Genomic DNA, 14,229 nt, shown 5'->3' with positions numbered 1-14,229 from the left:
CATTTACAAAACAAGAAAATTATACTTTATTACATTTAGAGTGATTTAACGTTAATTTACATTTGAAATATAGAATCAGTCTATTTATGTGAATTTAATGATATTCTAGAAGAACAGTACAAAACTGTAAAATACTTTTATATCACGATTTTTTTTACAGTGTACTTTTCTGCAAATAATTTTTGTTCTTGGCGTGATGCAGATCGCTGTCTACTGGACAATGAAGTGGCAACTATGTTTCAGTTCAGTCCATATTCACCTGTGACAGCCCTAAATTCTAATCATTCGTACCTGGAAATGTGACAAACAGATATGCCTCGACTCTTCCCAGAGAGCAGCTAACACTCAGACACCTCCTCCTTAACCACGTCCATATGCCAGTGCTGCAGACTGAGGCGGTGTTTCATGCAAATTCTTGTGCTGCACTGAGGTTCAACTTTTTCTATGCATATCGAAGTCTTCGGGCAGCACCCAAAACATAAAACAGCCCTTTGATTTTGCTTCAGTACACATTTGTAACTCCATTACTCCTCCTGGCATACTTCACCAAATGCACTGACCTTTAAAAAAATATATAAGTGGCAAAAGAAAAAAATGTGAAAATGTATATATTCTGGGACATGAACCCCGTCGCTATAATCTCTGGAATAAACAAACATGTGCATCCTCTATACTATGCCTCCAGTTAAAAACATCTACTGTTCAAAGGCATAAGTTCAATTACTACCAGGCAACGGCTCCCAGGGCGCTACGGCTCTATTATGCAGGAAAACCAAGGCGTTCCCGCTTTGTGTCTTTTGTCAATAATCCAGTTTAGTCTGAAATAGGTGGTTGAGCACAACCCTGTAGGAGGCATGGGGCAGTGTTTTTTTCTTCTCTTTTGTGTTTTAGCAGCAATCAGCTGAGAACTGAAACAATTTAGGCTTTATAAGGCATGCGTGTGAATAAAATATCCTTGGAGATAAAATGCAAAACAGGCCAATTACAGAATCCCTGTTTGTGCTTGCCTTTTTCCATGTCTCCACTTTGATTAGGTTCATTTGACTGAGAAGAAAACTCAATCAGGTTTTTTCTTTTAAACATCCATTTAGTTTTGTGAATGAAGGTTTGTGGCAAAAAAGTGGAAAGACCTCAGGGAGAAATTTAATTAATTTGTTTGGAGAAAAACGCTCTTTTCTCAAGGTACACACAAGCCTTTTTTTGCATTTGGTAAATGGGCATTATTCTATCGCGCAAGAGAATAAAAGAAAAAAAAATCAATCACACAACACATATAGGTAGCCCATCAAAATGCAGCGCTGTGACTGGCTTTCACTTCAGCGAGCACCTAACTGAAAATCCAGTGAAAGAAGTGGCATGTCTGACCTATCCCCACCTCTTCATCATTACTGAGATCAATTGTCTGCAGAAGGCCTTTCATCAAGATCCTGCCTCACATTGATAGACTTATAATGAAAGAAAAAATGAGCTCAGGGTACCAATCAGTGAGTATTACCTCTGTCACACGCATGTGCACACACACACTCCCAGAAAGCTCGAATTTAGTACGAGTCCCTAAAAAGTCTGCATAAACCTTTCTGCAGGCTTGATGGATACATCCTGTGCTCGTGCCTTTGATCTTTAACTGCTGGATCAACTAATCAAGCTTGTGGTTGATGGACCACAAATTTACCATCTATCTCTCTGCTGCTGCAGCTGCTGTGCTCTCCCTTTGTTAGACAGACTTTGGGTGTAAAACATGATAGTTAGCAAGTAAGACAAGATACGAGCCTGTCCATTTCCTAACAGTGTGTTATGGATCACCAACAGATGGCTGATGATAAAGCTCAATTAGCGGCTCGCAATTTTCTCTCACATGTGCACCAACTGTTTTATTTTATTATTTATTTAACCCTTTTATTTTATTCTATAGTAAAGAAATATAATAAATGTTTGTTTTTTATGCTCTTTGGCTTTTACGTTTAAAGTTACATCCGTGGCTCATTTTCAAACTCCTCCACAACTACAAATTTTTGGTGACTGTTAAATTACTTAGGGGCAATGTACATTGAAATGTATTGTAAGATATAACAAGTTAGTTGGATCAAGCTGCGGACTTGATCTGAGAAAGACAAGTGCAACTGTGTAGCATGAACAGTAATTTCAATGCAATTCTATTCTATTTATGCAGCGTCAAATCACAACAACAGCCGCCTCAAGGTGCTTTATATTGTAAGGTAGACCCTACAATAATACATACAGAGAAAAACCCAACAATCATATGACCCCCTATGAACAAGCACAAGCACATGAACAACAGTGGGAAGGAAAAACTCCCTTTTAACAGGAAGAAACCTCCAGCAGAACCAGGCTCAGGGAGGGGCGGGGCCATCTGCTGCGACGTCTATTAACACATAGTGAGTGAGAAAGGTGACTGAAGAAGAAATACTCCATGCATCAATTTACCTGTAAAACGGAGACTCTGTTTTATGGCTGCCTGATAATCACTGTAATACTGGTCAGTACTAAGATGATGATTAGTATTATTCAAAACACGTGGAGTACATTGCAGTGAGAGAGATATGTTTGTAATGAAGAAGGAGGTAAGACAAAGTGGGAAGGAGGCCTACAGGAGGGGAATCCCACCACACTACTGATCAAAGACACTGACATGTTAAATGTGAAAATAACATTTTCATTTGTAAGTTCTGTGGTATCACCTGCTGTGGAAAAACCTGGAATTTATATGATGAAAGCAAGCAAATGTGAGCAAGAATATTTCCAACTAATACATGACAAAATATGCCAGTTCACGCTCTCTCGGTCAGCCTTTATTAACCATAATCACTGCAGCAACATGGGATCCATTTCTCTCAAAACCATTAAGTGAACATTCCAGCCTCGCTCACTCTGTTTCTAACTGAGCCGCTTTAAAGGCCCTTACTGTAAAAGGCTAAAACATGTCATGCTTTCATGCTGCAATCAGAGGTCAGACAGAGTCACTCTCTCCCATTTATTCTGTCATCAACTGCAATCAGACATCTATAGATTTGTAATGGCACAGAGAAGGTGAACCTTATTCTGTACAATCAGAGGGAGCAGCTGAGAGGATGAAATCTACACGTAAAGGGAGGAAGGTACTGTTTGTATCCACGAGGAGGATGACAAACTTGCTGAATGAAGAAACAAAATTTCATTTCATTCACTAACTTCTGCCATTTTGCATTTGTGAAGTTTGTGAAGTTTTTCCCAGTTTATTTGCTGGGTCACATCTGAGAAACAAAGAATGAAACGACTCTAAAATCACCTTCTATACTCTGTATACACACTGGAAAAGGCAAAATGGTCAGGCTGCCCAAACAATAAGAACATAATGACAATGGAAAACCAAAGTGGACTCAAAGCCTTAACGTTTCACAGACAATATTTATTGAGTGAAACCAAAGAAATGGTTTGAAAAATAAACCGACTGTTCCCGATTTCTGGGCTTTCGTTTCCCATATTTATTTGTACTGCAAGGGCCAACCAGACTATGTGACCGCTACTGCAGATTCGCTGCGACAAGATGCTGATTCAAGCTTGAAGGGGGGGAATTTTTTTGTTGCTGGAGGGAGACGTGTGTGTGCCCCGCGCTGCTTACAGTACAAGTTCGAAACTTTAAAGATAAATGAAAAAAAAGTAAAAATGTTGCCAGTTGTGTCCAGACTAGATTTATTCTGTACATGCTTGGATTCTCTCTCATTACTATGCATTTGGGAGATCAGAGCCATTGTGTTGTTGGGTTTAGAGCGGCAGTAAGCTCCTACGGTGCATGAATGAATGACTCAAAGCCAGAGCAGGGTCCAAATCTAAGCAGATAGACTGTCGGAGGAATGTCACATGCTGGTTGTAGAAATTGCATTCTTCCTTCTGTCAACCACTTTCTGAACCACTCTGTCTGGTGTGTCCTGTTACAGTTGCCCACAGAAATAGTGACAGCATGTCATTTGTTACTGTGAATACTGGCCAGTAATAAGCATGAGAGAAGCCGAGTAAAGTAAAAAAACAAAAAGATGACTTGTTGTGTAATAATGATGAAGAGTTGACACAAAATAAAAAGCAATTAAAAATGAATCTGAGCTGAATCATCAGTTGGTTTTGACGGCTGTTTGTGAGTCTCGCTCCTTTCACACATTTCCATTAATCTGACAGTATTTGAATCAGCTTTATGTCTGAATGAGCACCTTGCTCCTGACTGAAACCCTCATATTGCACTGCTACACTCACATATCATCATTTTAAACAAAAGTGCACGCCGTTTTCTTAAATGGGAAGGGCACAAAACTACGTCTGTTTAGAATAGAATAGAATAGAATAGAATAAACCTTTATTATCCCATAGATGAGAAATGTGGGTGTTATACAGCTCTTATAGCAAGGGGTACATCAAATATAAAATGAAGGAACAAAGTGGTGCTATATACATAAGCAACTGAAATTTGCATATACAGATAACAATGTACAGAAATATGTATATATTTATAAAATATGTATAAATGTATGTATGAGCACACATCAGTGATTGACATTGAACTGGGCATTTTTAGCTTGTTAGGCAAATGTGTAAACCACTGCACTATGGAGCTCTGTTTATATTACTACTACTACAAATGCTTTGTCATAGTTTTCCAGTGTTTTTTAGCCTTTTTTAATGTCGTGTTTTTACAGTGAGTCTTAGGGGAAATTCAATATGTTAGAATTTTTTTTAATTTATTAAATGTAAATGTATTATTTAATTTAAACTATCCTCACTGCCGTGGAGACACTATGGGAGGGTGTGCTTTGCCCATTTTCCTCCTCAGGCACTGTTTCAGGTGTTACAGTCAGACCTTCTCCTTCTTTTTAGCAGTGCAGGGTTCATTCTTCTCTCAGCACTGTCTGCACTCTACCCAAAGGTGAAACTGTTTGCGTTGATTTAGAATAATTTTTATTCACTGACATACCACAGTAAATATGCTCATGTGCACATTTCTTGAACACAACAGTAATTTTGTGTGTGCACTTATTTGTTTCATTGAGTACAAACATTTCTACACATTAGAAAAAGGAAAATCTTGGAGTGAGACTCCTGCTCTCAGTCGGCCACAGAAACACTTCAAAATGCTCTTTGAGAAAAGACAAAAAGCAACGAACAAACAAGCACAAAAAAAGAAAATCGACCCATTTCAAACATGTCGGCACCAACAATAATCTACAGACATCAAAGAGTGCACAACAGACACACACCTCATTGGCCTGAGTACACAAAGACGGCTCCAAAAATCACCGTTTATGTTGCGTTCACTACGATAGTGAACTCTATCACAGTGAAAGACATATTCAGTGAAGGGCAGATTAACTATGACACTCACAAGTAACGACTTTTTTAAGAAGCAGGAGAGCAGGACACCGTTCAAAGGGAAAGACTGGGGTTGTGATGAGTACAGTCACCAGACCTTAACTGAGTGATTCAGCTCATTGTTTCACACAATTCACAGAATGCGTCATCTGGTGAGATTACCAATGAGTCGGGGAGTGACAGAAAAATTCACAGATGTGCTGGCACAGAAACCAGGCAGGTCTGACATCTCTTTTGCAATAAAAGGATTTAAGATATTACATATTTTACAGCTAAGTTAACACGTTCTAAAGGTATCTTTAATCCATTGAAGCCTCAATACAAATCACATCGTTGAAGAGGCTTCGTCTCACAATCTGAACCCATGTTTACAACTGATGGATTGTTCAATGTGGCTTGGCTTTACCACTGCAACAATCAATCCAGTGTGTCATTACAGAGAAACTAGAACTGGGTGTGGGCCAGATTCCATCCACACCAAACGGAGGACTGAATGTTTAAGGACAAAAAAAACCTGCAACTCAGCAGCTAAACAAGAAGGAACGGGAGATTATTAGAGAGAACAGCCAGAAATGAGGGGCAAACAGCTGAAGAGCAACACTTGGCTGCGTTAGCATGCCCAACAAGCTGCATGTGCTTAATCACAAGTTCAGCACACTGGAAGAAAATTTCCTGGCTCCACATGAAACTCTTTGTTTCAATACTAGCTGAGCATATAATCTGAGAGGAGAACAGCAGCTCTAAACGGACATAATTAGATCAAAAAAGAGAGAAAAGTTTACTGGAGTAGTTTGGGAGTGAAAAGCTGAAACAATCAGTTCTTCAGACTCCAAAATGTCATCTTTATGGATGAATTTCACCTATAGTTTTATCTTATAACGTTAGTGCAGATAAAACACTATTAATTTGGTCTTATATGCAGGTGTGTGACTTTTAATGCAACATGACTTTGAGGATGAGGAAAACCCCCAAACCCTAAAAGAAAACATGATTTGCATGGTTTGAAAATGCCCAGAGGGATCCTTCATGACTGACTGATTTGATGAGTTCAACATCACCAGCTTGGTGTATTCCTAAATAGCATCCAGTGATTGAAGTCTCATGGGTAGCGACAGGCCATCCAGCAGAAGTATCTCACACAGACTCTACATCCTAAATTATCTTCAGTAGACCCGGGGTCTTTGTCTTTGTCCCTTGGCTGTTGCATCCATTACCATCGCTCTTCTTTAACACTTCTAACACATTCCAGCCCTCTTCCTCTTTTGCAGATGCACAGTTTCTCATCAGTTCTTGTCCATCTTACTTGGAACGCCCACGCTGATAATCCTAAATTTGGACCTCATGTCATTTGTTTCTCCTGCTTCAGTTTGTGTACAGTGGCAAGCTGCCCAGGTTATGCATGTGAATGATTTTATTTATGGCAGCAGTTTAAAGTTTCCTGGATATCTGATTACACTTGTTTTGATTAGACTTCCTAAAAGCTGTATTTACTGTACTAAGAATACAAACAACTCACTTGAGAAAATTTCCCAGGAGTACTGTAAACCTGCCACATCACTCTGAGCCATTCCACATTTTATATTTTGACTGTGATTTGATTGTTTTGCATAACCATACCTCACAAAACCTCTGAAAACAAAGCGCTTTTGTAAACAACTATATTATATGTAAAACTGAGGGGTGTAATTTTTGGTGACCATTTTCAATTTCCCTAATTAAATTAAACGACACTGAGTCAAGCGTTTCAAAGAGAGGCAAAAACAAGAATATACATGAGATGACAGGGCTGCGCTAGTCCATTTATATCGGCACGTTAGCTGGAAGTCTAGATGAAATGTAATTCTGACTGACTCATTTTATATGCCAGTTGATTTGCTGAGACCATAAAAGGATCCTTAAATAGGAGCCACGGATAAAAACTGAAACAAGCAGTACTGAAACTATAGTTTGCAAAACTTTAAAGTCTCAGTCAGCCTTACTGTACTGTATCTAAAGAAGGAGCCAGCTCACTTTAAATGCTGACTAAACATTAAAAACAAACAAACAAATACACTGAAGTTAATTACATCACTGCGACTCCCTGTAATACGTCTGGCTGAATAAATTATTCCTTGTGAAAGCTTAATGATTTTGGGGAAACAGAAGGAACAGTAAATCCATACACATCTCCATCAAGACTGAAGGATAGAGTAGGACACTGGTGCTGTGGGACGTTCCTTTTTAGAGCCGAGGTCTTACATAACAACCGCTATCGATTCGGAGACGTGCCGGCTACAAAAAGAACAAATGGTTTTCAGCAAGAAGCGAGGAAAGGGACAGTGTGAAATATTTCAAGCCCCATGCACTGTTTCACATCTGTTTTTATACCAGCATGAATCTTTTGCTTTTTTGTTTTTGTCAGCATAGTCAGGGCCACGATATTGGCTGTCGCTGGCAACGAGCCTGTCAGGTTCACTTATGTTTAATGATCGGTACGCTGAGCCAAAGCCAGCCAAAGTCAGGTTCCATCACTGTGGTAGCACTTGCACTGTTTTAGCCTGAAGTGAAAGATATTCAAGGGCTGAAAGCCCGCCTCAGTAGTACGTGTGTGGAATTTATCTCATATTGCACTGCTAGCATGTGAGCTGTTTTTTGGCGTTAGACAAGGTATCAGCAAACACTTCCAGCATTTTTTTTTAAAATAAGAATTCTGACTTTTGATTAAATGTGTTGGCATCACTGAGTTGGATGAGAACATCTATGAGAATGTTAACAAAACCAAAATGAAATTTCAGCAAGTGGTTAACTTGGAATAAGATGTCAAGGTTCAAGTCAAAGCTAACACAGTTAGCCCTTCTAAAGCTCAGCTGGTAACATTTTGTTTGTTTTTAATTTTCTTACTGTTTGAGATCAAATGATGTTTTTCCCAATGTATTACTCTCTCCTGGTTAACATTTAAGCTAACCATTTCTTTATTTTAGTCCTTATGCTGAGCTAAGCTAATATAATTGCAGGTGTATAATAACAACAACAATCTTATAAAAGCAGTTCATGTCTTTAATTAAATACTATTTCCCCCAAATGTCCAACTAACATCATAAATTATGCAGCCTAAGCACTAATCCTGGTTTTCTATGAATGTGTTTACATTATCTATGCTTCCGATTAACCGTCTCCCAATCAAGACCAGAAGTGGGGATGTATTTCCCCACGTGAGAAGCAGGTGGGTGAGGGCAGGGGGCACTAGCTGAGCCCACCAGGCTCCATCTATCACACTGTGACAGGAGCCATTAGAGCATGGAGGAGCATCTGTGGAGCCTCAGTTAAAATGTGTGGGGTGGGCTGTGTTTCTAATGCACAGCAAGGGTATGTATGGATGTCACATTTGTATACAGGCTCTATAAGTTTCATACACAAACTGGCATGTAGACACGCACTACACGTGTACATGCTGTATGTGTGCACGGACCTCACATCTCCCACATGCGCCTCCAGTCTCATGAGGTCAAGTCTCGCTGAACCCACCACCTGCACAACACCTGAGCACTCAGTCCAAGAAAACTTTCACCCTTCAGACATGTTCCATCCATGCACACACGCCTTATGCTTGTGCACTTACCATACAAGCGTGAACAGAAAACAAAGAGGTGAGGAAAAAATGATGCTTGTGATTTTGACAATCGCTAAGGGCCAGCTGGGTCTCATCCTAGATTTAGAAATGACTTTCCAGTGGTCTCGTTGTCAGATATTGAAAGTGACTGCAGAGGACTGTCTCATGTTTCTTTTAAAGATGTAGCTGAACTCTTGTGCACTTGGGAGTTGCTATGGCTTGTGCAATATTGACATGACATCACCAAGACAATTCCTCTTTATCCATTTTACACTCTTAAAGCATCAGATTCCGACACCGTAGCTTCAAAGGATTGCTCTTGACACAGTCGTATCAGTGGTGTCGGGGCCTTAAGAACTCAGGCGCATAAAATGCTCATACAGCATACTTTCAGGAAGGTGAAAAAACATCAAGACTGTGTTTTTGGTTAAATAAGGACATGTTTAATATGGCCATGATTCAAAGAGAAGAAAAATGGGCCCTTAAATAAAAAGAAAGGCATTTCATGAAGGAGAAGTATATGTCCTAACAGGTCCTGTTTTTCTCCACTGTTAGAACTTGCAAACAGGCCAGTTTCACTGTCTTCAATTGTCTAAACATGTATTTTATTGGTGAGCTAACAAAGAAAGAGCACCAGGTCCCAAGAACAAACACTTTATTGCATTATTCTATGGAATAAATTCGTCAGATCACATTAAAAAGCATTCCTTCCTCAGCTAAATTAGGACACTTAATTGCGTTTCAGTATCTCTTATTGAAAATGAGCCTATTAGCTAACACTGTGCAGGAAATAGTCTCATAAAAAGCACGTTTTTCCACATAAACTGTGGTTACACCAAACATGCGCCACTGCCAACTATGCTACATTTGAATGCTATAAACTCATTGCCTTTGGAGTAGCAGGACACATAGCAACACATGGCCATAAAAGCTTTAATCAGGCACAAAGCAACTGGTGTGTATCAACACTGTAAAGGTCAACATGAGTAAACAATTTAATGACGGTTTTTCTTTTTTTTTTCTAGTATTAGGAGACATCACACGTCTTAGAAAGAACTAATTAGCAGCCAAGGTAGGCACAAGGCAGTAGTGACAGATATTAACACAGTAAGTGTTGGTACAGTCAACAGTAATCGCACACAGGCTAATGACTGCACGGAGGAAAAGTAAGTGGGGGAAGGCGAGATTCTTCAAAGAAACATGTCAAACTGTAAGTTCGACATTTTCACAACCGCTTATCCAATGTTACATTCTGGAGGTGAGGGCGATGGGACGAGGGGTACGCCTGCAGATACCATGAATCTGGCATCAACGCTCATGCAACACCTGTTGTTGTTGTTTTTTTATTACCGTCTGCACCTATTGTTTCCCTCTAATCTCTTTCATTGTCTTTCTTTCAGAGCAGCGAGCAATATAAGCAGAAAGAGTCCTACACTTTGATTTCATTCCAAATGCAACATGTGTGAAACATTCAATGTTCACAATGCAAATAAATCAAATTCATGAACAATAATTGAATTTAAACATTAGGTTTTCTCTCTTTACAGATTTTTTTTATGCACATTGCAAAAATATGCTTATCAACCCTTGCAACTTCCAGCTTTAGCAGCAATAGCCTATTTTCTTGTATGAAAGTGGGTAACCAATAGTAATTGTGTGGATGCCTCAAAGGGCATCCACACTATTGAGTTCCTGTTTCTCTTTATTCTTGATCTTCAAGTTGCTTCCGTACGTTTTTCGGCGTTCAAATCTTAAAAAATTCTGCTCTTTCTTGCTATGACTTTTGGTGCTCATAACTTCTATACTTTTTGAGATGTTGAATTTTTTTTGCAATATTTTTTGCCCATTTCTTCCACATTATCAGTGGGGTCACTGATTTTCCTTGTTGGGTTGACCTAGGTTTTAGCTCAGTGAGATGAACAGCCGTCCTCAGACTGGGAGGCCCGGGTTCAAATCCCGCTTATGGCAGCATTTCATTCAGTTAACAGTTAAACTTTTTTAACTCTTTTCAGCAAAATTTTCAGTTTTTTCTGCTGTTTTCAGAAAAAAAACTTTTCTGCAGAAATTCTGCTCATTCACCTCTTCTGCAAAATTTTCAGCCTTTTCACCTCTTATCAGCACAATTCTCAGCAGCTTCTGCTCATTTCAGCACCTCTTCTTTGTGAGAATGAGTTTGGCTCAGTGAGATGAGTAGCTTCCTTGAGACCAGGAGGGCCAGGTTTGAATCCTGCTCACGGCAAAACTTTTCATCACTTTTCAGAAAAAATTTCTCCGTCTTTACCCCTTTCAGTAGAATTTTTGGCTTTTCACCACTTTTCAGCAAAAATTTCTGCTTCTTCACTTGTTTTCAGCAGAATTTTCAGTTCTTCACCGCCATACAATTTTTTGCAACTTTTCATCTTTTTCAGCTATTTTCAGCTGACAGCTTCAGCGTTACGGCATCCACACAGCATTTTCGCAGGAAATGCAAATTTTTCTAGTTGAATTACAAATATGCATACCCCCTTTTTCCACATCCAGAGTTTTACAGCAGTTAATATGTCCTGAATTTCATTTTAGTTCCAAACTAAAGTCACTGGAACAGCTTCTATACAAAAAGCCTGGGAGAAAGAACTGTTTTATTTGGGGGACAAAAGTACAGGAGGAGACGATCTGTGAACATGCACGATCAGAAAGGAAGTATATTATGAGGCTCAGAGAAAAAGACACTAGTAGCTCTAGTTTTACATATTGCATCATATGCACATAATTCTCATGCACCCAGATCTGTTATGCAAATTTCAACACATTACGAGAAAAAAAAAATCAGTCAAGATAATACCCATGCATTAGCTCCTGCCTCTGATTTGTATGCAGAGAGTCTGCAGTCAAAGTCTCGATGAGATGAGTTATGAACCTACATGGAATTACAGTGACGCCGAGTTTCGACTGCCTGCACTCTTTAAACTGCACACAGAAGCCGCAACGACACAAAGGGAGATTTGCAGCAGATATAAAACTCTAATGTAATTGACTGTGCGCCACAATCAGATAAGCAACACTAAATGTCAAATGACTCCAGCTGAGTGGAGCTTGGCGATAAAATATATAGTGCCCATTACGGCGTGTCAGTCATTCACCGAGCCCGCCTCTTTAACCTGAATGAAGAATAGTTCCTTGAAATCAAACGTGGAAAAAGCCAGGACAGGCTGACAGATCCTCTCTCTTGCATTTTATGCCTAGTTTCCCTCTTATCACAGAATATTAATGTGCCACTGTGGGTACTTAGCAGCCAGATTTTCAGCACCTGATAAATCTCAACCCGCAATTTAAAGCGCAAACTGTATTTATTTTCACTGCGATCGTCATTTGCAACGCTGTATACAATTTAAATTTCATATGGGCGGCTGAAGGCTCAACTCGCCCTGAGGAATAAGTCCCCCTCGCGTACCATTACTCAAAGTGACTGCCTCGCTCCACGGAGAGAGAGACAAATGTACACGGTGCAGTAATGAACTGTTTGCCATTTGGGTAAGCGATTGGGTCACGAGACTCGCATACATACGTACTCACGAGAATACAGTACTGCAGCATTTCATCACAGACGTTCATATAAGAAGGAAACGTCTCGAGTTAACATGATTGAAGTGATGATGACAGGTCTCTGGCTGTTCTTGCTTTTATGTTGTCTGTGGTGTGACTAAATGATATGCTACGATAATGATGGTTGTCAGCTAAAGTTAGGAAAATCAAGCAAACTCACTTCCAAAAAATATGCTTTTTTTTACAGTCTTGCCTCAAAAAAACTTTGTTTTCCCCGTGTGCCTGACAGCCCACAGCTCCTTATTTGTCTCCTCAATGCACAATAACCCACTGCGACCTGACTTCTCTTTGTCTTGCAAAGATCTGTTATTTTTTCATACCAGTTTTAAGCTGTTTTGACTTTGAGTGACTGAGCACCCGTGACACTGCTTTAAAGAAAGGTGATCTGATTGATGCAAACACCACGAGGATACTCGGGCAAAGTTTACTGTTAATAAATTGCATACTTTTAAGTGGCTTTGCAATTCTTGAAAAACAACTGCAAGACAATCTTTGAAGCAAATGACAGATGTGACTTGTATTCTGTTATGACAGCTACAGTAGAAATAAACACTTTAGTACTGAGAAAAGCTGACACACCACACCACACCCATTGTAGCAGCATTACACAGGCGTGTCCTCTTTTATAGAGCTGATAAAAAACCTTGTATTTCGATTTTACACGTCTCTGACTGGCTCAGCACCAATAAGACAAAGTAACAGCAATGGGACGGACGGCCTTTATTTGTCATTTCCTGCAAAAACAAAGAAACATGCTGCAGACAAATCTTAACACTTCTCTTTTTAATTTTGCAACCTTGTTTACTTCAAAGAAATACATGACTCTTATTCTATTTTAATATCTGTAAAAAGCTTAAAACATTTTTATGTAAAGCACTTTGGCAACACACCGAGCTACAGAAGCTACGCTGGATGAGCAGCGCAGCAGCAGAGCATATCTGACCCCGGTGATGTTTGCCAATTTAGCTGCCATGATGGCAAACCATGAAAGACATCTATAGGGCCTGCACTGTGCCAGAACTGTAACTATGTTCCAGTGGATTTTGTTTTCCTGCAAAGACAATTGGATCAGCAGGGTTTTTGGACTTTCAATCAAAAGTAGAAAAACTGTCAGCTTTGAGGCATCATCTCCTGCAGCCCTTTTGGCCCCGTTTCCTTTCTGGTCTAGCCATGCCTGACAAGCCATTAGCAGGTCTGTCCGCCTGCCGCAATGGATGGGCAATATTCCAGACAACACCGGGAGTCTGATAAGGCTTAAATCATGAGAGGACAGCTTGGACATGAAGCTAGAGTCCCGCAACCATCATTTTTAGACTATGCTGCACACTAAAAAGGAGAGGCTTCTCATTTTCTTCGTTGCTTTTTATCGTTTCATCTGTCTGTCTTATGTTTTACATACGGCCTTGCTGACCACAGTCCCTCCTTACCACACAGCATTTCCAAAAGAAAGATCCCCTTTCATTGGCTCCTCTGGAACACTTTTGTCACATCTGTGCACATGTCTCATTGAATTTGTGATGATGGGTAGGGATTCAGGGATGTCACAGGAAGTAGACAGCAAATAGTAAATACTTCTGACAGGAGCTGTTGGGGGAAAAGGGCTTCTTAATGGCTGGATGCTTCAAAGGCGACAAGAAAATATAAAATGACCATCGCTTTTTGTTATCTTAGCTGTTTCTCCTGAAAAATATTTTCATTTCCAT

At 39.7% G+C, this 14,229-nt stretch overlaps 1 protein-coding gene across 1 annotated transcript in view; it reads right to left on the bottom strand.

Annotated features, from left to right (window-relative positions):
* Positions 1-14,229, bottom strand: part of tmtc2b (transmembrane O-mannosyltransferase targeting cadherins 2b) — an 83,343-nt gene that overhangs the window by 30,111 nt on the left and 39,003 nt on the right. The gene's annotated exons all lie outside the window — the stretch shown is intronic.

The sequence above is a fragment of the Rhamphochromis sp. 'chilingali' genome (assembly GCF_963969265.1).
Source record: "Rhamphochromis sp. 'chilingali' genome assembly, chromosome: 2".
Classification (NCBI taxonomy): domain Eukaryota; kingdom Metazoa; phylum Chordata; class Actinopteri; order Cichliformes; family Cichlidae; genus Rhamphochromis; species Rhamphochromis sp. 'chilingali'.
The sequence above is the reverse complement of the archived record's forward strand: the minus strand, read 5'-3'. Positions and strand labels throughout refer to the sequence as shown.